The sequence below is a fragment of the Mobula birostris genome, chromosome 23, assembly GCF_030028105.1.
Source record: "Mobula birostris isolate sMobBir1 chromosome 23, sMobBir1.hap1, whole genome shotgun sequence".
In the NCBI taxonomy this organism is placed as follows: domain Eukaryota; kingdom Metazoa; phylum Chordata; class Chondrichthyes; order Myliobatiformes; family Myliobatidae; genus Mobula; species Mobula birostris.
In genome coordinates this window covers 10258995-10283562 of record NC_092392.1, presented here as the reverse complement: position 1 = coordinate 10283562, position 24568 = coordinate 10258995, and the positions used below count along the sequence as shown (strand labels likewise).

General features: G+C 43.8%; 1 protein-coding gene and 1 long non-coding RNA gene across 7 annotated transcripts in view; one reads left to right on the top strand and one right to left on the bottom strand.

The window, feature by feature from the left end:
• Positions 1-1982: 1982 nt before the first annotated feature.
• Positions 1983-23964, bottom strand: LOC140186673 (uncharacterized). The gene is made up of 3 exons (XR_011882912.1): positions 23891-23964; positions 19518-19704; positions 1983-2583 (listed from the first exon to the last, which is right to left on the bottom strand). It is a non-coding gene; the product is annotated as an uncharacterized lncRNA (long non-coding RNA).
• The window catches only part of shank3a (SH3 and multiple ankyrin repeat domains 3a), a 1072328-nt gene continuing 1071030 nt past the window's right edge, over positions 23271-24568 (top strand). For 4 of the 6 annotated variants that reach the window (XM_072241121.1, XM_072241124.1, XM_072241123.1 and 1 more), the window contains exons 1-2: positions 23274-23455; positions 23687-23809. The gene's annotated coding sequence lies outside the window, so the exon portion shown is untranslated. Of the gene's footprint in view, positions 23456-23504; positions 23810-24568 lie in introns of those variants that run through there. The other 2 variants (XM_072241114.1, XM_072241113.1) reach the window with 2 other exon arrangements.

Genomic DNA, 24568 nt, shown 5'->3' with positions numbered 1-24568 from the left:
ATCATCAAGACATCGATCAAGCTGCATTTTACTCTTGCAAAAGAACAATATTAACAAAAACAGGGAATGGTGATAATATCCAGCAAGGAGGGCAATATCTGTGAAGCGAGAAACTGAATTAGCATTTTTATCTGTTGACTTTTCTTTCAAACTCTTTTGCTACTCCAGATAAACGAGATCTGGGGTGTTGAACAATTTTAGGAACGTGTAATCTTGCATTTCTGGTATTAGTTTAGCAGGTGATTTTACAGCCTCTTGGGATCTAGAGGTTTTTTTTAATATATGGCGACTACTTGAAGGATTGGTTCTAGAAATAAACGACCATAGAAACATATGGGACAGAAGCAGCCCCTCTCAGCCCATCCTGTCAATGTCAAGTGTGATGTCTTGCACTAATCCCATACGCCACGTTCCTCTGTGTCTTTGCTGTCCAAGTATGTGTCCAAATGCCTTCTAAATGCTGCAGTTCTATATGCCTCAGTCAAAGAGACGAACTTCATGGTCGGAGCAGACTTTGAGGCCTGAAGGACCCATTTCCATGTTGATTCTGTAGATAGTGTTTCTCAGTGCCAAACTTCACAAGCTGGGACTTGCACTGACTTGACTAGCTCATCTTTAACATATATTTTAGCACAGTGAGCCCCATTGAAACAATGGAAATCATAGAATTAGTATCCCAAGATGGCTTGTATGCTGTATAGCAACACTCCAATTATCAGGCACATGCAGTATCCAGAAGGGAAATCACATGCAAGTAGATACTGTACTCCCCTCTAGAATGTCTAGGGTGTCATTATTAACCTTGTCTACCATTACAATAAAGTTGGTCAAGCATGGCATTCCTTTTTGAAATCTTTATCACTGACTGATCTTTACAACATTTTCTGTTACTAGCTGTAACTCTGAGTAAGGAATCTATTAGATGAACATCAATGGAATCAGCATCTGACTATAGTTTTGTAGATGATATGAAATGTTGAAGTATGGTAAACAGTGAAGTACATTGGCATAGGCTTTAAGGCAATATAATCAAGCTAATGCAGTACATAATCACATCACAAATGAAATAGATAGATAGATATACTTTATTAATCCCGAAGGAAATTTGATTTCGTTACAGCCGCACCAACCAAGAATAGAGCGTAAATATAGCAATACAAAAACCACCAACAATCAACAAATCCAACCAGATAAGTTTTTGAAAGGAAGAACAATGAGATAGCACAAGATAAATTTGTAAGTTTTCAAATAGGCAAAAAACTGAGAGAACTGGGGATATTTGAAGGCTCTGCATATACAAGGCTATTCAAAGAGGACACATAGTCCAGCATTTAAGAAATAGAAGCAAAATATTTAAAACTAGAAACATAATTAATTTCTATCCTAAGCTATAACAATATTCCTCTTTCTAGGTTGGATGCTCCAGCAAGATTGTGTAGATTTTATGGAGGTTTTAGCAGATGCTTCCATGGCTAACGGATTATTCTTATTTGGATAGAAGGAGCTGAACTTCTCCTGAGATTTGAGAAGGTCAACAGGAGATTTGAGTGAGGTGTTTACAATCACAAGACGTTTATATAGAATAAAGTGAGAGTAGCAGTTTTCATTGACTGGATTAGTGATAGCATGAAAGGTCTGATTTTCTGATAGCTGGGAAAAGGGCCATGGGCTAAACTTTATTTTGTATTCAAAGAGTGGGTAGTACTTTAATGATATTCAATTCAAAATGTGGTGATATAGATTCAATAGGAATTTTCAAAAGGATAAATACAAAGTATGAAGGATTTATATAAATAGATTATATATATATATAAAATATATACAGTATATATAATATATATTATATATAATACTGTTATGTACCCCATAATGGGTTAAAGAACCAGCGGAAATGGAACACACCTGCAGTCTGGTTTGGCTGTTAACTAATTCTATTTTATTAGTAACTATGTAATAAAGTAACATAAAACCAGATAAATTAAACAGGTTAGCAGAGTTTATGCATATATAGGTTTGTAAACACAAAACTCAAACTTCTTCAAACTTAGGTGGTAATTGATATAGTCTTACGATGAGACGTAAGCGAAGTCAGTTCAGTTCATGATATTGAGTTCAGTAGAATTGAGGAGAGAGGGAGGTAGTTTGTTGTCCACGTAAGCCGATGCCGACAATTCTTCCTGTTGTTCTCCGAAACTTCCAAGTTAGCCAAACTTGACCAACTTAAGAGCGCCATCTTCAAGTGATAGTCTACCAACTCAGGCAAGGGTTAGACACACTGGTAGACTTCACAGGGTCGCTCTTTCACGCACTAATTAATCGCAGATCGATTCCTCTTAATCGATCCTCAGACCCACACTTGTGGGCACCTGAAAGTGTAGTGGTAATTTCACCACACCTTAGTGCGTCTGCATGTCCTTTTCTTCTGTGTGTCCTCGTATATTCAAAACAAGCTGCAGAGAAACCACAATATCGATTGTTCATCAAATAACTCCGCCTCTCTCTCTCTCGCCGCTCAAACAGTGTCCAAAAGTCAGTCTCATTCTCCCGACGTTTTAAAGTGACAGTCCACAAAAAATATGAACCCTAGGGGTACATAACGATACAAAGAATGAATTTAGGATGCAGGGAAAGACTAGAGATTTGGAATAATTGGGATGTTCTTCAAACATTAGGCATTTTCTACAATTCTTTGATCAGACAAATGTAAGTATCTCTCTCTTATTTTAAATGTAGGAATTACATATACTTACAGTTCCCTATTTCTCTTCCAGTTTTTTTTTCAAAAAATATTTAGTATGAATAATATTTGAAAGTAATAGCTATCTCCTCCCGAACATAATGTTGTACACAGTATGTGGTGTAGTCAGACAAACAATTGTTTTAGAACTTAGTTCTCCACTCTATCACTTTCCATTTTAAATATTGATGATCATGCATTTCTTCTTCATAGTTCATCACATTATTTTCCTGGTAAATGCCAAGGCAGTGTAATTGTTGAATATTTCTGGCATTTTATTAGCATTGCCTGTGTGCCTATTGTTAGTTTCCTTTCATGATCGCATTCCTGGTCCAGAAATGCCTGTAGAAGAGTTTGTTTTATATTCAATTTTATTCTACTAGCGTATATAAGACCAAAAGATATCGGAGAAGAATTAGGTCATCTGGCCCATCAAGTCTGCCCTGCTATTTCCTCATTCTGATCCAATTTTCCTCTCAGCCCCAGTCTCCTACCTTCTCTCCAAATCCCTTCATGTCCTGACCAATCATGAATCTTTCAACTCTGCCTTAAATATACATAAAGACTTGGCCTCCACAGCTGCCTGTGGAAAAGAATTCTACTGATCCACCACTCCCTGGCTAAATAAATCCTCCTTATCTCCATTCTAAAAGGATGCCCCTCTATTCTGAAGCTGTGTCCTCTGGTCTTAGACTCACCCACCATAGGAAATATCCTCTCCACATCCACTCTATCGAGGACTTTCTCCATTTGATAGGTTTCAATGAAGTCACCCTTCATTCATTTGAATTTCAGTGAATTCAGGTCCAGAGCCATCAAACGCTCTCCATGTGACAAGCCATTCAATCCTGGAATCATTTTTGCGAACCTCCTTAGAACCTTCTCCAGTTTCAGCACATCCTTTCTAAGATGAGCGACCCAAAACTGATCACAATACTCCAAGTGAGGTCTCATCGGTGCTTTATAATGTCTCAACATTACATCCTTGTTTTTATATTCTAGGCCTCTAAGAATGAATGCTAACGTTGCATTTGCCTTCCTCACCACAGACTCAACTTGCAAATTAATCCTTAGGGAATTCTACACAAGGATTTCCAAGTCTCTTTGCACCTCAGTTTTTTGTATTTTCTCTCCATTTATAAAACAGTCAACCCCTTCATGTTTTCTGCCAAAGTGCATGACCATACACTTCCCAACACTGTATTCCATTTGCCCTTCCTTTGCCTATTCTCCTAATCTATCTAGGTCCTTCTGTAGCATCTCTATTTCCTCAAAACTACCTGCCCCTCCACCTATCTTTACAACGTCTGCAAACTTTGCAACAAAGCCATCAATTCCAACATCCAAATCATTACATGTGCATAAAAAGAATTGGTCGCAATACAGACCCCTGTGGACCACCGCTAGCCACGGCAGCCAATGAGAAAAGGTTCCCTTTATTCCCACTCTTTGCCTCCTGCCAATCAGCCACTGTTTTATCCGTGTAAGCATTCTTTCTGTAATGCCATGCACACATAGCTTGTTAAAAAGTCTCACGAGTGACACCTTGCCAAAGGCCTTCTGAAAATCCGAATACACAGTTCTACTTTGAATTGTATTGAATTGACTTCATTACTTAGATTCTTCATGTACATGAGTAAAAATCTTTACATTACATCTCCGTCCATTGGTAAAATGTGAAATCTATAGTAATTTAAAATAAATAGTATGTACAACAGGACAGTCAATATAACATAGAAATACAGTTGTGTCAGCATGAAATAATCAGTCTGATGGCCTGGTGGAAGAAGCTGTCCCAGAGACTATTGGTCCTGGCTTTTATGCTGCGGTACCGCTTCCTGGATGGTAGCAGCTGGAACAGTTTGTGGTTGGGGTGACTCGGGTCCCCAGTGATCCTTCGGGCCCTTTTTACGCACCTGTCTTTGTAAGTATCCTGAATAGTGGGAAGTCCACATATACAGATGTGCTGGGTTGTCCACACCACTCTCTGCAGAGTCCTGCGATTGAGGGAAGTACAGTTCCCATACCATGCAGTGATACAGCCACTCAGGATGCTCTCAATTGTGCCCCTGTAGAAAGTTCTTAGGATCTGGGGGCCCATAGCAAACTTCTTTGACCGTCTGAGGTGAAAGAGGTGCTGTTGTGCTTTTCTCACCACATAGCTGGTACATGCAGACCACGTGAGATCCTCAATGATGTGTATACCGAGGAAATTAAAGCTGTTCACCCTCTCAAACCCAGATCCATTGTTGTCAATAGGGGTTAGCCTGTCTCCATTCCTCCTGTAGTCCACAACCAACTCATTTGTTTTTGAAGAATTGAGGGAGAGGTTGTTTTCTTGACATCACTGTGTCAGAGTGATGACTTAGAAAACATAGAAAACCTACAGCACAATACAGGCCCTTCAGCCCACAATACTGTGCCGAACATGTACTTACTTTAGAAATTACCTCGGGTTACCCATAGCCCTCTATTTTTCTAAGCTCCATGTACCTATCAAAAAGTTTCTTAAAAGACCTTATCGGCCTCCACAAACGTCGCTAGCAGCCTATTCCACACACTAACCACTCTCTGTGTAAAAAAACTTACCCCTGACATTCTCTCTGTACCTACCCCTAAGCAGCTTAAAACTGTGCCCTCTCGTGCTACCCATTTCAGCCCTGGGAAAAAGCCTCTGACTATTCACACGATCAATGCTCCTCATCATCTTGTACACCTACATCAGGTCACCTCTCATCCTCTGTTGCTCCAAGGAAAAACAGCCGAGTTCACTCAACCTATTCTCATAAGGCAAGCTCCCCAATCCAGGCAACATCCTTGTAAATCTCCTTTGCACCCTTTCTATAGTTTCCACATCTTTCCTGTAGTGAGGTGACCAGAACTGAGCACAGTAGTCCAAGTGGGGTCTGACCAGAGTCTTATGTAGCTGTAACTTTACTTCTTGGCTCTTGAACTCAATTCCACGGTTGATGAAGGCCAATACACGGTATGCCTTCTTAACCACAGAGTCAACCTGTGCAGCTGCTTTGAATGTCCTATGGACTCAGACCCCAAGATCCCTCTGATCCTCCACACTGCCAAGAGTCTTACCATTAATACTATATTCTGCCATCATATTTGACCTACCAAAATGAACCACCTCACACTTAAACAACAGGAATTCTGCAGATGCTGGAAATTCAAGCAACACACATCAAAGTTGCTGGTGAACGCAGCAGGCCAGGCAGCATCTCTAGGAAGAGGTACAGTTGACGTTACAGGCCAAGACCCTTCGTCAGGACTAACTGAAGGAAGAGTTAGTAAGAGATTTGAAAGTGGAAGGGGGAGGGGGAGATCCAAAATGATAGGAGAAGACAGGAGGGGGAGGGATGGAGCCAAGAGCTGGACAGGTGATTGGCAAAGGGGATATGAGAGGATCATGGGACAGGAGGTCTGGGGAGAAAGACAAGGGGGGGGGAACCCAGAGGATGGGCAAGGGGTATAGTCAGAGGGACAGAGGGAGAAAAAGGAGAGTGAGAGAAAGAATGTGTGTATAAAAATAAATAACTGATGGGGTACGAGGGGGAGGTGGGGCATTAGCGGAAGTTGGAGAAGTCGATGTTCATGCCATCAGGTTGGAGGCTACCCAGACGGAATATAAGGTGTTGTTCCTCCAACCTGAGTGTGGCTTCATCTTTACAGTAGAGGAGGCCGTGGATAGACATGTCAGAATGGGAATGGGATGTGGAATTAAAATGTGTGGCCACTGGGAGATCCTGCTTTCTCTGGCGGACAGAGCGTAGGTGTTCAGCGAAACGGTCTCCCAGTGTGCGTCGGGTCTCGCCAATATATAGAAGGCCACATCGGGAGCACCGGACGCAGTATATTACCCCAGTCGACTCACAGGTGAAGTGTCGCCTCACCTGGAAGGACTGTTTGGGGCCTTGAATGGTGGTAAGGGAGGAAGTGTAAGGGCATGTGTAGCACTTCTTCCGCTTACAAGGATAAGTGCCAGGAGGGAGATCAGTGGGGAGGGATGGGGGGGACGAATGGACAAGGGAGTCGCGTAGGGAGCGATCCCTGCGGAAAGCAGAGAGAGGTGGGGAGGGAAAGAAGTGCTTAGTGGTGGGATCCCGTTGGAAGTGGCGGAAGTTACGGAGAATAATATGTTGGACCCAGAGGCTGGTGGGGTGGTAGGTGAAGACTAGGGGAACCCTATTCCTAGTGGGGTGGCGGGAGGATGGAGTGAGAGCAGATGTATGTGAAATAGGGGAGATGCGTTTGAGAGCAGAGTTGATAGTGGAGGAAGGGAAGCCCCTTTCTTTAAAAAAGGAGGACATCTCCCTCGTCCTGGAATGAAAAGCCTCATCCTGAGAGCAGATGCGGCGGAGATGGAGGAATTGCGAGAAAGGGAAGACATTTTTGCAAGAGACAGGGTGAGAAGAGGAATAGTCCAGATAGCTGTGAGAGTCAGTAGGCTTATAGTAGACATCAGTGGATAAGCTGTCTCCAGAGACAGAGACAGAAAGATCTAGAAAGGGGAGGGAGGTGTCGGAAATGGACCAGGTAAACTTGAGGGCAGGGTGAAAGTTGGAGGCAAAGTTAATAAAGTCAACGAGCTCAGCATGCGTGCAGGAAGCAGCGCCAATGCAGTCGTCGATGTAGCGAGAGAAAAGTGGGGGACAGATACCAGAATAGGCACGGAACATAAATTGTTCCACAAAGCCAACAAAAAGGCAGGCATAGCTAGGACCCATACGGGTGCCCATAGCTACACCTTTAGTTTGGAGGAAGTGGGGGGAGCCAAGGGAGAAATTATTAAGAGTAAGGACTAATTCCGCTAGACGGAGCAGAGTGGTGGTAGAGGGGAACTGATTAGGTCTGGAATCCAAAAAGAAGCGGAGAGCTTTGAGACCTTCCTGATGGGGGATGGAAGTATATAGGGACTGGACATCCATGGTGAAAATAAAGTGGTGGGGGCCAGGGAACTTAAAATCATCGAAAAGTTAAGAGCGTGAGAAGTGTCACGAACATAGGTAGGAAGAGATTGAACAAGGGGGGATAAAACCGTGTCGAGGTATGCAGAAATGAGTTTGGTGGGGCAGGAGCAAGCTGAGACAATAGGTCTGCCAGGACAGGCAGATTTGTGGATCTTGGGTAGGAGGTAGAAATGGGAAGTGTGGGGTGTGGGAACTATAGGGTTGGTAGCAGTGGAGGGGAGATCTCCTGAGCGGATAAGGTTGGTGATGGTGTGGGAGACAATGGCCTGGTGCTCCTTAGTGGGGTCACGATCGAGGGGTAAATAAGAGGAGGTATCCGTGAGTTGTCGCTGTGCCTCGGCAAGGTAGAGGTCAGTACACCAGACTACAACAGCACCCCACTTATCGGCGGGTTTAATAATAAGGTTAGGATTAGTGCGGAGGGAGCGGAGAGCAGAGCGTTCCGAAGGAGTGAGGTTGGAATGGGAACAAGGTGCGGTGAAGTCGAGACGGTTGATGTCCCGTCGGCAGTTAGCGATAAAGAGATCCAAAGCAGGCAGAAGACCAGAGTGGGGTGTCCATGAAGAGGCGGAGGGTTGAAGACAGGAGAAGGGGTCATCAGTGGGGGTGGAAGAGTCCTTGCCGAAGAAGTAGGCACGGAGACAGCGGAAGAAGAGTTCCGCATCGTGGCGAACACGGAACTCACTGAGGTGTGGGCGAAGGGGGACAAAGGTGAGGCCCTTACTGAGGATAGAGCGTTCTGCCTCAGACAGTTGAAGGTCGGAGGGGATGGTAAAGACCCGGCACGGATGAGAGCTGGGATCAGACGGGGGAGGGGGGAGGCTGGGGGTGTCAATGGAGAGGGGAGGGTTGGGGTGAGAGGAAGAAGGAGCCTCTGAGGGCCCAGGAGCTGACGATGGGATCTGAGGAAGACGGGGCTGCGGAGTGGTGGTGGGGGAAGGGGAGACGGGAGTCACAATAGCAGCACATAAAGACTCGGCCTGGAGTTCAAGGCTGGCGTCGCAGTTGGTGGTTGCGCAATCGCTGTGAAGGTGTCCATGGTCGTTGCTGGAGTCCGGGTTTTGAACATACCCTGAGGTGTTGGAGCCGGCGAGATCAATGGCAGGGGCCGCAATCTGAAGTTCAGGTGAGGTGACACTTCACCTGTGAGTCGGCTGGGGTGATATACTGCGTCCGGTGCTCCTGATGTGGCCTTCTATATATTGGCGAGACCCGACGGAGACTGGGAGACCACTTTACTGAACACCTATGCTCTGTCCGCCAGAGAAAGCAGGATCTCCCAGTGGCCACACATTTTAATTCCACATCCCATTCCCATTCTGACATGTCTATCCACGGCCTCCTCTACTGTAAAGATGAAGCCACACTCAGGTTGGAGGACCAACACCTTATATTCCGTCTGGGTAGCCTCCAACCTGATGGCATGAACATCGACTTCTCCAACTTCCGCTAATGCCCCACCTCCCCCTCGTACCCCATCAGTTATTTATTTTTATACACACATTCTTTCTCTCTCTCTCCTTTTTCTCCCTCTGTCCCTCTGACTATACCCCTTGCCCATCCTCTGGGTTCCCCCTCTCTTGTCTTTCTCCCCGAACCTCCTGTCCCATGATCCTCTCATATCCCCTTTGCCAATCACCTGTCCAGCTCTTGGCTCCATCCCTCCCCCTCCTGTCTTCTCCTATCATTTTGGATCTCCCCCTCCCACTTTCAAATCTCTTACTAACTCTTCCTTCAGTTAGTCCTGACGAAGGTTCTCCGCCTGAAACATCGACTGTACCTCTTCCTAGAGATGCTGCCTGGCCTGCTGCGTTCACCAGCAACTTTGATGTGTGTCACCTCACACTTATCTGGGTTGAACTCCATCTGCCATTTCTCAGCCCAGTTTTATATCCTATTAAAGTCCCGCTGTAACCTCTGACAGCCCTCCACACTATCTACAGCACCTCTAACCTTTGTGTCATCAGCAAATTTACTAACACATCTCTCCACTTCCTCATCCAGGTCATTTATAAAAATCATGAAGAGAAGGGGTCCCAGAACAGATCCCTGAGGCACACCATTGGTCACCAACCACTATGCAGAATATGACCCATCTACAACCATTCTTTGCCTTCTGTGGGCATGCCAGTTCTGGATCCACAAAGCAAGGTTCCCGTTGGATCCCATGCCTCCTTACTTTCTCAATCAGCCTTGCACGGACCTTATCAAATGCCTTTACTGAAATCCATATACACTACATCTACTGCTCTACCTTCATCAATGTGTTAAATCACATTCTCAAAAAAGTTCAGTCAGGCTCTTAAGGTATGACCTGCCTTTGACAAAGCCATGCTGACTATTCCTAATCATATTATGCCTCTCCAAATGTTCATAAATCCTGCCTTGCAGGATCTTCTCCATCAACTTGCTAACCACTGAAATAAGACTCACTGGTCTATAATTTCCTGGGCTATCTCTACTCCCTTTCTTGAGTAATGGAACAATATCTGCAACCCTCCAATCCTCCGGAACCTTTCCCATCCCCACTGATGATGCAAAGAGCATTGCCAGAGGCTCAATAATCTCCTCCCTCGCCTCCCACCATAGCCTGGGGTATATCTCGTCCAGTCCTGGTGACTTATCCAACTTGATGCTTTCCAAAATCTCCAGCACATCCTCTTTCTTAATGTCTTGGAGTATTGTGTACACTTCTTATCATCTAACTATAGGAAGGATGTCAGTAAGATTGAAGGAGTGCAGAGAAGATTTACTAGGATGTTGCTGGGTCTTCAGGAGTTGAGTTACAGGGAAAGATTGAACAGGTTAGGACTTTATTCCTTGGATCGTAGAAGAATGGGGGGAGATTTGATAGAGGTTTACAAAATTATGAGGGGTATAGACAGGGTAAATGTGAATAGGCTCTTCCCACTTAGATTAGGAGAGATAAATATGAAAGGACATGGCTTTCGGATGAAAGGGTGAAAGGTTTAGGGGGAACATTAGGGGGAACTTCTTCACTCAGAGAATGGTGGGGGTGTGAATGAGCTACCATCTGATGTGGTAAATGTGGGCTCACTCTTAAGTTTTAAGAATAAAATGGATGGTCTGGAGGGTTATGGACTGGCTGCAGGTCAATGGGACTAGCGGAATAATGTTTCGGCACAGACTAGAAGGGCCGAATGGCCTGTTTTCTGTGCTGTAGTGTTCTATGGTTCTATGGTCTATACGCTCAAGCTTTTCAGTCCGCTGTAAGTCATCCCTATAATCACCAAGGTCCTTTTCCGTAGGGAATACTGAAGCAATATATTCATTATGTACCTCCGCTATTTCCTCTACTGTCACGCTCGAATGGTCCTATTCTCTCACGTTTTATCTTCTTGCTCTTCTTCTCAGTAGGCTGCCTTATTATTATTTGTGATTAGGCTAATCAGTGTAGTGTCATCAGCAAATTTAATTAGCAGATTGGAGCTGTGGATGGCGAAGCGGTCATGGGTATACAGAGAGTAAAGAAGGGGGCTTAGGACACAGCCCTGAGGGGCACCTGGGTCAGAGGGGCAGGGGTAAGGGAGCTCACTCTTACCACCTGCTGGCCATCTGACAGGAAGTTCAGGATCCAGCTACACAAAGCAGGCAGAAGGCTGAGGTCTGTGAGCTTCCTGTCGAGCCTGAAGGGAATTATGGTGTTGAATGCTAAACTGTAGTCCAAGGACAGTGTTCTCAGATAAGCATCTATCCTGCTTGTTACTTCTTCAAAGAATTTCTCTACCTTTCTGATTGTTTTGGGACTGCTTACCCTAATTCAGTCTATAATTCTCATTAATAATGTGAATTAGTGGAATTGATAATAATTATTGAGAAACAAGAGAGATTGCAGATGCTGGAAATCTGGAACAATACACAAAAACACTGGAGGAACTGAGCAGGTCAGGCAGCATCTGTTTATTTTTTAAATTTAGAGATAGATTATGGTAACAGACCCCACTGGCCCAATGAGCCCACACTGCCTAATTACACCTATGCCATTAATTAACCTACTAACCCATACATCTTTGTAACGTGTGAGGAAACCGGAGCACCCAGAGGAAAGCCACATGGTCATGGGAAGAACGTAAAAACTCCTTACAGGTAGCGGTGGAATTAAACCTGGGTCGCTGTTCTAGTGTTACGGTAACCATTATGCTACTGTGTTGCCCCAAATGTCTTGGTCCAAAAAGTCGACTTCATCAATGCTGCTTGACCTGTTGAGGTCCTCCAGCAATTTGTGTGTGTTGATAATTACTTACTGGTTTAGGTCCTAGTTAATAAGCAAAGGTGCACTGAAACAGGAGCAGGAGATGGTAATAGATGGAACAGCATATAACAATCAGCCTATGAGACAAACAGATAGAAAACGAGACTGCAGCAAAGAAATAATAATTGATATGAAAACTATAGCAGATAGTGAGCCTCTAGCAGGCATTGTGGTATCTGCTGATGGAGAGTGAAACTAGATGACAAACTATGGGATTGCAGTCAGATTGTAACAGACAACAAATTGCAACAGGCATGCTAGCAACTCTGCAATGAGCAGGCAGTGAAATAGGTGCAAATAGATAGCATTGGGAATTCCAGTTTCATTTTATTATCTTAATGTTCATTTGGCAGTGGATTCCGGTTAATTGGGCCATCAGATAATCGGGGCAGCTGCTTATTTGGGACAACACTTAAAGAACAAAAACTGATCAAGAAAATAGCCAAGATTCCCCTCCTTTATTTTGATTACTGTTCCACTTAAATGGGGCTGGAGACTGTTGCTGAACAGTTTCTAACTACTGTCCATTTGTGTGGCCATTAGACACAATAACATGCTTAGAGCGAACAGTTTTTAAATTGCGTCAATAGCATGCACGTGTTAAAAAAAAGTGATTTTTGTCACTGATGGTTGGCAAGAAATAAGCAGTGAGACAATTTGGAACAGGTTAGCTCATTACAGATTCAAGCATTCAGGCTTGGAGATGTCAGAAACAGCCGGGGAGTCAAAATGAAATGGTTTCACTACTCCAACAAGTTAGAAACTATGAAGAATTTGAATGTATCGATATTCATCTTGAATGTTACAATGAAAATGAAGATTTGGAGAATACAGAGTCAATAGCATTGTATGAAGGCATCATCTACACTGTCTCTGCACTGATTTTGGTCATTTACAGTCAATCAAAAGAACACGTACACTGTATGAATTCCTCTATCGATATGCAGTTTTACAGTATTGTAGTACAGCTACTAGGACTTGAAGTTTCAATCCCTCTGGTAAGTTGGCACTCTCGATGTTGGCAGTGGGCTTGGAGTGGTGACAAGGAGGGGGTGTAGGTACATCATCGGGGTCATCAGGTGGGCACCCTCCTTCTTTGACGTTTCGTTGATAAGCCGACGACGTCTCCAGAGGGCTCAACGGTGCTACCTGGCATCCCAGATACACCCCCCTCAGTTCCATACCCTCCTGTCTTCATCTTGCAGCCCAGTTGTTGTCTTTCCCTTTAATCCAAATCCAATTGCTGCTTTCTTCTGCTGCATTTGACAAGGACTTGATTGCTTGTTGGAGGGAGTGACCCCTCACCCCCATCTTCTTCAATAGACTGGTTGTAGATGTAGCAATGAATCCCCTGCATCCCACTTCTACAGGGAAAATCCTGGTCTTCCAGCCATTCTGGGCAGCTTCAGTTGCCAGTTCAGAGTACTTGGTCTTTTTCCTCTCATAAGCTTCTTCGACACCATCTTCCCATGGTACTGTCAATTCCACAACATATGTATTATTTGTTCCAATTTGTTCTGTATTTCATTTAAATATATAATTTGTTATTCAGTTACACAGTAGTTTATCTTTTTTATAATTTTTTAACTAATTCCATGAAATTTCAGCTCACTGGGGCTGCCAGTTAATTGGGCTAGAATGCACTGGAGTCACAGGCCCAAACAACACAGAGACAGGTCTGTTGGTGAATGGTAGATATCCAGAGCCTAACTATTTTAATACCATTTACCACAAAGTCTTTGATGCCTTGATGTTTGAGGTGCTCATCTAAATATTTTGTAAATATTGTGAGAGTACCTGATTGCTCTACACCCTCAGGAAATTCCAAATTTTAACCATCCTCTCAGTAGAAAATAATCATTTCTCAAATCTCCTTTAAATCTCCTATCACATCTAGATACTTCTGCCATGGGAGAGAAATTCTCACTATCACAAAAGCAACTCTTGGTCATTGCCCTGATCAGCAATTTTCATGTTGCCATGATTCCCATGGCTTTTTTTTTTGCCTTTTGGAACAGTTATGTTGTCAAAGGCCTTACTCAAGTTCTTGTAAACTGTATAAATCCCATTACACATTGAATCACATCCTTAAAATATTTCATCAAATCAATCGAATTGTCATATGTTGTATTCTGTAAATATTTGAGGAAGTGTCTCAGACTTGGCATATTCCTTCTGCTCACATTATGGGAATGTCATTTAAAATTATGAGTCAAAACCAAAAATAGTTAATATTTCTATATAAAAAAATGGAAGAAAAATTCAAAATATTTGCATTGGAGCCTATTTAGAGAAGATCCACTTGGTTCATATTGGGGATGGAGGAATTATTTTAGGAGCAAAGATTGATTATTGTACTACGTTCATTGGAGTTAAGAATAAGAGGTCAATCTCCTTGAAACATAATATTCTGATGCAAATTAAACAACAGAGGATGAGAGAATATTGCCCTTCACATGAATCGAGGGCATAATATCTGGGTAATGGGTCACTGTTAAAGACTGAGATGAGGAGCAGCATCTCCTGTGTTGTGGATAGTGTGGAGGGCTGTCGGAGGTTACAGCAGAACATCGATAGGATGCAAAACTGGGCTGAGAAGCGGCAGATGGATTTCAACCCAGTTAAGTGTGAAGTGGTTCATTTTGGTAGGTCCAATTTGAAGACAGAATATAACATAAATGGTAAGACTCTTGGCAGTGTGAAGGATCTGAGAGATCTTGGGGTCTGTGTCCATAGGACACTCAAAACTGCTGTGCAGGTTGTCAGTGCTGTTAAGAAGGTATATGGTGTCTTGGCCTTCATCAACCATGGGATTGAGTTCAAGAGCCATGAGGAAATCTTATAGCTATATAAGACCTTGGTCAGACCCCACTTGAAGTACTGTGTTCAGTTCTGGTCACCTCACTCCAGGAAGGATGTGGAAACTATAGAGAGAGTGCAGAGGAGGTTTGCAAGGATGTTGCCTGGATTGGAGGGCGTACCTTATGAGAACAGGTTGAGTGTACTTGGCCTTTTCTCCTCGGAGTGACAGAGGATGTGAGGTGACCTGATAGAGGTGTATAAGATGATGAGGGGCATTGATCATGTGGATAGCCAGAACCTTTATCCCCCAGAGCTGAAATGGCTAATACGAGGGGGCATAGTTTTAAGGTGCTTGGAAATAGGTACCAAGGGGATGTCAGGGGGAAGTTTTTCCATACAGAGAGTGGTGGGTTCGTGGAATGCACTGCCGCTGGCAGTGGTGGAATTGAATACAATAGGGTCTTGTAAGGGCCTATTAGATAGGTACATGGAACTTAGAAAAGTAGAGGGCTATGCAGTAGGGAAATTCAGGGTTGTTTCAAGAGTAGGTTACATGGTCGGCACAAAGTTGTGGGCTGAAGGGACTGTAATGTGGTGTAAGTTTCTATGTTCTATGTTCTCAAGTGTTATGAAATGTTGACACTTTCTATGCCCAACATTTTTGCAGGCTGAAGTATTAATCATATCTGAGGGCAAAATGGGCAGAGTTTGGTCATTAGGGAAGTCAAGCAACTTGGAAAAGTGGCCAGAAAGGGAACTACAATCATATTGAATGGCAGAGCAGGCTTGGTGGCTTTCTCCTGCTCCGATCTTTCATGTTTGTTATATAAAGTCTATAGTTTTAATTTGATTATAAAATTATTTTCATGCAGTTTAAATCAAATACATACTGTACAGTATGGTCTCAATTGGAATAATTTTAAATGTTTACAGTTAATGCAAGTCTTGAGAATTGTTATTGTGATTGACTTCTCCATGACACCTAAAATCTTGACCACCAGAAAGCTAACAGAAAGAGTAAATTCGCAAACACGAGGAAACCTGCAGACGCTGGAATTTCAAGCAACACACATTAAAGTTGCTGGTGAACACAGCAGGCCAGACAGCATCCATAGGAAGAGGTACAGTCGACATTTCAGGCCGAGACCCTTCATCAAGATTAACTGAAGGAAGAGCTAGTAAGAAATTTGAAAGTGGGAGGGGGAGGGGGAGATCCAAAATGATAGGAGAAGACAGGAGGGGGAGGGATGGAGCCAAGAGCTGGACAGGTGATTGGCAAAGGGGATATGAGAGGATCATGGGACAGGAGGCCTAGGGAGAAAGAAAGGGGGAAGGGGGAAGTCCAGAGGATGGGCAAAGTGTATAGTGAGAGGGACAGAAGGAGAAAAAGGAGACAGAGAAAAAGAATATATAATAAATAAATAACGGATAGGGTACGAGGGGGAGGTGGGGCGTTAACGGAGGTGGGGCATCTAACATTGACTTAGAGAAGTCAATGTTCATGCCATCAGGTTGGAGGCTACCCAGACGGAATATAAGGTGTTGTTCCTCCAACCTGAGTGTGGCTTCATCTTTACAGTAGAGGAGGCCGTGGATAGACGTATCAGAATAGGAATGGGATGTGGAATTAAAATGTGTGGCCACTGGGAGATCCTGCTTTCTCTGGTGGACAGAGTGTAGGTGTTCAGTGAAACGGTCTCCCAGTCTGCGTCGGGTCTCGGCAATATATAGAAGGCCGCATCGGGAGCACCGAACGCAGTATATCACCCCAGCCGACTCACAGGTGAAGTGTCCCCTCACCTGGAAGTTTGTCTGGGGCCCTGAATGGTAGTGAGGGAGGAAGTGTAAGGGCATGTGTAGAACTTGTTTTGCTTACAAGGATAAGTGCCAGGAGGGAGATTGGTGGGGAGGGATGGGGGGGGGGAATGAATGGACAAGGGAGTCGCATAGGGAGTGATCCCTGCGGAAAGCGGGGGGGGGGGGGGAAGGAAAGATGTGCTTAGTGGTGGGATCCCGTTGGAGGTGGTGGAAGCTACGGAGGATTATATGTTGGACCTGGAGGCTGGTCGGGTGGTAGGTGAGGACAAGGGTAACCCTATTCCTAGTGTAGTGGCAGGAGGATGGGGTGAGAGCAGATGTGTGTGAAATGGGAGAGATGCGTTTGAGAGCAGAGTTGATGGTGGAGGAAGGGAAGCCCCTTTCTTTAAAAAAGGAGGACATCTCCTTCATCCTGGAATGAAAAGCCTCATCCTGAGAGCAGATGTGGCGGAGACGGAGGAATTGCGAGAAGGGGATGGCATTTTTTCAAGAGATATGGTGAGAAGAGGAATAGTCTAGATAGCTGTGAGAATCCATAGGCTTATAGTAGACATCAGTAGATAAGCTGTCTTCAGAGATAGAGACAGAAGGATCTGGAAAAGAGGAGGGAGGTGTCAGAAATGGACCAGGTAAACTTGAGGGCAGGGTGAAAGTTGGAGGCAAAGTTAATGAAGTCAACGAGCTCAGCATGCGTGCAGGAAGCAGCGCCAATGCAGTCGTCATTGTAGCGAAGGAAAAGTGGGGGACAGATACCAGTATAGGCTTGGAACATGGATTGTTCCACGAAGCCAATAAAAAGGCAGGCATAGCTTGGACCCATACGGGTGCCCATAGCTACACCTTTAGTTTGGAGGAAATGGGAGGAGCCAAAAGAGAAATTATTGAGAGTAAGGACTAATTCCGCTAGATGGAGCAGAGTGGTGGTAGAGGGGAACTGGCTACGTGTAGAATCCAAAAAGAAGTGGAGAGCTCTGAGACCTTCCTGGTGGGGGATGGAAATATATACGGACTGGACATCCATGGTGAAAATAAAGCGGTGGGGGCCAGGGAACTTAAAATCGTTGAAAAATTTCTAAGCGTGAGAAGTGTCTCGAACATAGGTAGGAAGGGATTGAACAAGGGGGGATAAAACAGCGTTGAGGTATGTAGAAATGAGTTCGGTGGGTCAGGAGCAAGCTGAGACAATGAGTCTACCTGGACAGTCAGGTTTGTGGATCTTGGGTAGGAGGTAGAAAGGGGAAGTGTGGGGTGTGGGAACTATAAGGTTGGTAGCAGTGGATAGGAGATCCCCTGAGCGGATAAAGTTGGTGATGGTGTGGGAGACAACGGCCTGGTGCTCCTTAGTGGGTCATGATCGAGGGGTAAATAAGAGGAGGTATCCACGAGTTGTCGCTGTGCCTCGGCAAGGTAGAGGTCAGTACGCCAGACTACAACAGCACCCCCCTTATCGGCGGGTTTTATAGTAAGGTTAGAAAGAATAAATTGTCTGACAGAAGAAAATTTTAATCGAGAGTTAAAGAAAGAATGAATGGGAAACATTCTCTTTCCGTTTCTACCATTTCAATTTGGAGGAATACACTGTATATTAGCTCTCAATCTACAGATTTCTCTGAACATTTTCTGCCAGTCTTTTGGAGCCCAGGTGCTGACAGCATCTCCACCCTCTTTATTTTTCATTGTGTGAGAAGGTTTTAAATTTTATTTCAGTCTAAAAGTTAATCTTTTCTTTGATTAGTTTCAATATTTTTGCAAAGACCTGGCATGGTGCCTGTAGAAAGGATAAAAAGATTTTTTGCAAGAATATTATATTTCTATTTCATTTTATTTGTGTTGTAATGAAATACCAGCCTGTCTTAAATCAAAATGATTGAACCAACTTTCCTCTTGAAACATCGGAAAACGAATTATTATTGTGGTTATAGCGAAATTCTGGATTATTATTTAAATCTTTAGCTCTTGATATTTTAAATTTAAACTATAGCAAGGTTTTTCTTGATAGATTTAAAGACTTCTTGCAGGTGTATCGTACTGTGCCACATTAGCGAGTCGTAATGTCACTAATCCACCTTCTTATAAACAACCTAAGCTCGTTAGTTCATCAACCTTGATTGCACGGTTTATAACTTTATAAATTGGGCTACATTTGATTATAGATTTGCTATTGGTAAGATAAAGTATTATGAATTTTTAAGCATTCAGGAGAGGAAAATATACTTAGCATGAGGTAATTGTTCAGAATTATTTTGAGACATACAGGAATAGATTAGGGCTCAGCTTATTCTGATATTGAATGTTATGGGTGTTTGTTTATGGCTTTGTATCATGCCATGAAAACAAATTGGATTTCTCTTCATAAATTGACATTATACGAATGTTGAGAGCCAGTAAATGGTAAATCTGTCTACCATATCAGAATAATCCTGTTTATTGACAGCTCCAAAGGTGCAGCAGCATTTACAAAAGACCACAAAGAGTATGTATACAAGAAAAGATACAGATTGGTTTCAATGACATAGGAAGGAAAAACAGTGAAGTCCTGAAGACAAGATTTAGAGTGTTATGTGTCCAGCAACAATAGGTATTAATAAATTGAGTCAGGTTATATAAACAAACAATGATATTTATTAACCTCTGTTCAAAACATCGAAAAGTAAATGAACGACTAACTTAACCAGAAGTTAACAGTTAGGCGACTATATCGAACAAGCAGTCAAACTTATAAACTGTTCAACGAGTTCTCATCCAAGCACAGACATAAAGCAGTAAATTCAAAAGTCCATGTGATTTATACAATCTTTAAGGAGAGACTTCCCCAAAACAAAGATTTCTTCAAAGCGGTGACGAATCTGTTGATCTCAGCCAAGAAATACTTTGTCCAAAGGAATCACGAAGAAATAAAGGAACTGACCTTTTGACTGGAGGGTGGTCACTGCACAAACCTTCCCATCCTGGCAGGGGTTTTACTCAAACGTCATGCCACAATTCCCGAACGAAGATTAACAAGGTCCATCATTCCCATGAAGCTGAACGACATTAACTATACCCAATCCTTTGCTTGGATTTTTCTGGTAATGTCTTCACTCTCCAATACTGGACTGTAAAGGAAAACAAAAGCGCAACAAACAAAAAACTGGCAGCAATTTTCAAAACTGCCGGCATGACGTTACACTAAAAATAAAAATGAGAAATGTGTCACCGTGGCGGGCTTTTTCTTTTATACCATGCCATCACGTGACATCATATCACCCCACGGTCATGAGACAATGACATCGTGCCCATCACGAGATAATGACATAATGCTCACAAGACAATGACATCATGCTCACGGGATATGTAACAAGAGATCTAGGCAGAAACCTGAGAAGCAGAACCACCAGGAAGGGCATGCAGATGATAGGACAAAATTTCAGCCAGCAGGGTGAGTATCAGTACATTAGGGATGCAGAATAAAAAAAGGTAGGAAACAGAACTCAAAGTGGTATATCTTAATGCATGGAGTATAAGAAATAAGGTGGATGATCCTGTTGCACTTTTACAAATTGTTGAGGATGATGTGGCCATCACTGAATCGTGGCAAAAGGATGTTTATAATTGGGAGCTGAATGTCCAAGGTTACACATTGCATTGGAGGGATAGGAAGGTAGGCAGAGAGGGAGGCATGGTTCTGCTGGTAAAGAATGGCACCAAATCATTAGAAAGATGAGACACAGGATCAGAAGATGTTGAATCCTTATGAGTTTCTTAACTGCAAGGATAAAACAACACCACTGCCGATTATATACAGGCCTCCAAACAGCAGCTGAGATGTGGACTACAGATTACCACGAGAAATAGAAAACACATGTCAAAAGGGCAATTTTATAATGGGAGATTTTAACATGCAGGTAGATTGGGAAAAAAGTCAGAATGGTAATGGACCTCAAAGGAGTGAATTTGTTGATTGTCTACGAGATGGCTTTTTAGAGCAGTTTGTCTTTGAGCTTACTAGGGAATCAGCTATACTGGATTGGGTGTTATGTAATGAGCCGAGGGAATTAGGGAGCGTAAGGTAAAGGAACACTTAGGAGGCAGTAATCGCAATATGATTGATTTCAACTTGAAATTTGATAAGGAGAAAGGAAAGTCTCACATAGTAGTATTTCAGTGGAGTAAATAACAGTGGTATGAGAAGAGAGATGGCCAAAGTAAACCAGATGCCGATGCTGGCAGGGATGACAGCAGAGCAGCAATGGCGTGAGTTTCTGGGAAAAATAAGGAAGGTGCAAGATAGATATATTCCAAAAACAAAGGAATATTCAAATGGCCAAATAGTACAACCATAGCTGACAAGGGATGTCAAAGCTAATATAAAAGCGAAAGAGAGGGCATACAACAAATCAAAAATTAGCAGGATGATAGAGGATTGGGAAGCTTTTAAAACCTACTAAGACCAACTACAAGAATCATTAGGAGGGAAAAGATGAAATATGAAAGCAAACTAACAAACAAAATCAAGGAAGATTGAAAAAGATTTTTCAAATTAAAAATAGAAGAGAGATGAGAGTGGATATGGGTTTAGTAGAAAATGAGGTCAGAGAAGTAATAATGGGGGGACAAAGAGATGGCAGATGAACTAAATGAGTATTTTGCCTCAGTCCTCATTGTGGAAGACACTAGCTGTGTGTCAGATGTTGAAGAGTGCGAGGGAAGAGAAACGGGTGCAGTTACTATCATGAGGGGGAAGGTGCTCAAAAAGCTAAAAGACCTAATGGTACATTAGTCAGTCAGACCAGATGAACTGCACCCCTAGGGTTCTGAAAGAGGTCATGGTAGAGATTATGGAGACATTAGTAATGATCTTTCAAGAATCTTTGGACTCTGGCATGGTTCTGGAGGACTGGAATATTACAAGTGTCACTCCACTCTTTAAGAAAGGAGAAATGCAGTAGAAACATAGAAAACCTACAGCAGAATACAGGCCCTTCAGCCCACAAAGCTGTGCCGAACACGTACTTAGAAATTACCTCGGGTTACCCATAGCCCTCTATTTTTCTAAGCTCCATGTACCTATCCAGGAGTCTCTTAAAAGACCCTATTGTATCCACCTCCCCCACTGTTGCCGGCAGCCCATTCCACGCACTCACCACTCTCTGTGTAAAAAACTTACCCCTGACATCTCCTCTGTACCTACTTCCAAGCATCTTAAAACTGTGTCCTCTCATGTTAGCCATTTCAGTCCTGAGAAAAAGCCTCTGACTATCCACATGCTCAATACCTCTCATCATCTTATACACCTATATCAGGTCACCTCTCATCCTCCGTTGCTCCAAGAAGAAAAAGCTGAGTTCACTCAACCTATTCTCATAAGGCATGCTCACCAATCTAGGCAAATTCCTTGTAAATCTCTGCACCCTTTCTATAGTTTCCACATCCTTCCTGTAGTGAGGTGACCAGAACTGAGCACAGTACTCCAAGTGGGGTCTAACCAGCGTCCTAAATAGCTGTAACATTACCTCTCGGCTCTTGAACTCAATCCCACAGATGAAGGCCAATGCACCATATGCCTTCTTAACCACACAGAGTCAATCTGCACAGCAGCTTTGAGTGTCTTATGGACTCGGATTCCAACATCCCTCCGCTCCTCCACGCTGCCAGGAGACTTATCATTAATACTATATTCTGCCATCATATTTGACCTACCAAAATGAACCACCTCACACTGACACTTGAACTCCATCCGCCAAACTCAGCCCAGTTTTGCATCCTATCGATGTCCCGCTGTAACCTCTGACAGCCCTCCACATTATGCACAACACCCCCAACCGTTGTGTCATCAGCAAATTTATTAACCCATCCGGCCACTTCCTCATCCAGGGCATTTATGAAAATCACGAACAGCAAGGGTCCCAGAACAGATCCCTGAAGCACACCACTGGCCACCAACCTCCATGTAGAATATGACCCGTCTACAACCACTTGCCTTCTGTGGGCACGCCAGTTCTGGATCCACAGAGTTACCTGATAATTCTTCAGTCCTGTGCATTCTCTCTTCTATTTCCTTAGTAATGTTGTGGTAGACTCATGTCTTCAACCTGTTCTTCCCTATTGAACTTATATCCTGCTGCCTTGGTTCTATCCCCTTGGCCAAACCAATCCCTTTGCCTTGCACCTTGTTGATTTTCTTCACTGTTGCTGAAGTTTGCTCTTTGGGGCATATGGAAACCCGCTAAATGTTGCCTTGTAAATGTTGGAATGGCTTTGGTACATTGGGCATACCATGTGGTAAGTTCCCATGTTCAGCTCTGGGAAGATATGCTATGCCCCCCAGATGTGTTCCAGACCTTGCTGTCTTAGCAGACCTAGCCTGGCAAAATCTAGATCTCAGCGTTCAGCATCACAGACTCAGGATACCCTCTGTCGAAAAGACTCAGTACTTCTCTTACATATTCTCCTCTCTCATACTCTCTACCATATGCATTTGACTATACTGTTTATCTCCTTGAATAGACATGGTTCAAATCCATTACTTCGGGGCAAACAAATTACGAGTTTAATGATAAATTTGGCAATTATGTTCACAAGGGGAATCTTCCCGCCAGCCTTCAGGTGACATTGATACGTGATGGCATCACCGTTAGAGGAGGCTGTTGTTCGCTTCAGGGACAGTGGCCGGAGCGAACAGTCCTGAAGCGGCACTTTCAGTCCTTGCCGCCAAATCCAAATCCGTGCTCCCGTTTGGTGAGGAATAACAACTAAAGATCTCTCCTGCCTCCCTCCCTGCACATACCCTCTCCTCCCCCCTTAATGTGAACAGGGATGAGCCCAGTGTAACCTGGAAGTTTGCTGAGGTGCCGGAGATGTCGAGCGGTAAGGTCGAGTCTTCAGCTGCGAGGACTCACGGTCGCACTGCCTGTGTGTTCTCGGGATTCTGTCCTGTCAAACAGACAGAGCCTGGCAAAGTTTGAATCTTGTGATTCAACATGACGGAGTGAGAGGCAGAGGGGAGCACTGCGCAGCTCGGTCATCGGGAAAGGGGGCTTGGAAAGGGGCCGTCTAACAGCGCATGGTGGAGCTAATATACTGATGCTTCTGATCCAGTCTTTCAGCAGCTTTTCGGGAAGCAGCTGGGATTTCCCGGGAAATCTCTCTGAAGATCTACATTCAAGCAAGACTACCCGAGAGACAGTTGGAGAATGGAGTGAAGAGAGAGAGCTATGTTTGGTAAGTCATTTTACTGCGGAGGCTCGGGCTCCGGGAATTTCAGAGGTGAAGAATGTCGCTGGCATACTCTGAACGACTTACTTTGCCGAACACGCCTGGAGGTGGTCAGAGGTATTTCGAAACTCTTCAGACAGCCGTATACCGAAACGCTCCCCGCCCCTGTCACTGTCACCGTTAATACTCATTCCGGTTCAGCCCTTTAAATGTTGTGTCGTCTGGCTCCAACAATGAATTCCATTAAGGCGGGAGGGTCTCCAGCAGGGGATTTCTTTGAGAGCGGGACTCCCTCCGTCAAAGGTGCATTTAAAGGGGACCGGCGTCAGTGTAGTAGCTTTTTTAAAGAAACCTTACCCTCAAGGACCCTTTCAAGGAAAAGTCTCATCGACAGGTTGCACAGGCCAATCATACAATTACAAAATTTTCCCTAAATGTATATTGATATATGCGTAGAGACAATCACTAGAGAGTGGGCTGTGTGTTTAGAAGGGCGTCGGTGAGGATTTTTGAAAACTACTTTTTCGGAATCTGCTTGTTTCAGGGAAGGATGCATCGTTGCCCTTGGTAACGGGTCACTACCTTTCATTTTGCATTTCTGACCAATGACCCCATTGTGCAGGTGGATTGTGAGTTCCAGGATGCAGGCCCAGTGATGAGGAAGGAATGGCGATATATTTCTCTGTCAGGAGAGGTGGGTGTGGAGGGATCCTCTCGCTGGCTTTCGCATGCACCTGGGTAATGTCCCTCCTCGTGTTAGAAGCT